A 1,044-nucleotide genomic window follows, 5' to 3' on the forward strand; every position below is an offset into this window, starting at 1 on the left:
AATCTGGCCGGAAAACTGGAATTCGGCGGACTCACCGGGGATGGAAAGAGGTCGGGAAGCTGCTGGAGTCCGCTGGGGTGGAGGCGCGCCCTCGCCGGCGCTGTACAGTGACGAACGGTGCGGACGTCCGTACCGTAAGTCGGTGCGGACGTCTGTAACTTAAGGAGGTGCGGACGTTCGTATCTGAAACGGACTGTATATATATATATATATATATATCCGCTTCTGAACTGCTTCGTGTGTGTGTGTATATATATACACGGAGCAGTTCAGAAGTGGGCGTCCGCAAACTAGAAAAAGTGCGGACGTCCATCCTCACAGCCGCATCAAGCATCGACGGCAGCGCTGCTCTTGCTTGACGAAGACCACGGGCATCCTGGACGGCTTTGGCACGAAGATGGAGGCCTAGATGATCGAGGTTGAAGATTTGGGTGGCGAGCCCTCCCTCGCCATAAACGTCGACTGCAAACCCGAAGCAGACGAGTCCACAGGCAAAAAGAACCTCTAGATCGAGGTTTAGGGTCCTTCAGACAATAGCAGCACCGTTACCGGAGTCTAATTCAGGCTAGAGGACTGACGACACCAGCGAAATTCGCACTTTAAGGTTTTGCGGACGTCCACTTCTGATCGGGCCTATATATATAGGAATTCTCAGGTGCGGACGTCTGCACGTCTGCACCAAAGTTTTGGTGCGGATTTCCATTTTTGCACCACTTTTTAATCGAATTTTCTCATCTCCATCGTCTAGTATCTAGATAATATTGTGTAGATCATCTCTGTAAAATTTCAGCTAATTTGGTAATCGTTAAGGCCATCAAACTCGAAAAACAAATGGACGGACTGAATTCTGTCCGGTTGTGTTCATACTAGAAAAAATCGAGTTTGAGGGCCTTAACGATCACCAAATTGGCTGAAATTTTGCAGAGATAATCTACACAATATTATCTAGATACTAGACGGTGGAGATGAGGAAATTTGATCGGAAAGTGGTGCAAAAATGGAAATCCGCACCGTAACTTTCGGTGCGGACGTCCATATATATAT

Source organism: Fragaria vesca, linkage group LG3 (assembly GCF_000184155.1).
Source record: "Fragaria vesca subsp. vesca linkage group LG3, FraVesHawaii_1.0, whole genome shotgun sequence".
NCBI classification, from domain to species: domain Eukaryota; kingdom Viridiplantae; phylum Streptophyta; class Magnoliopsida; order Rosales; family Rosaceae; genus Fragaria; species Fragaria vesca.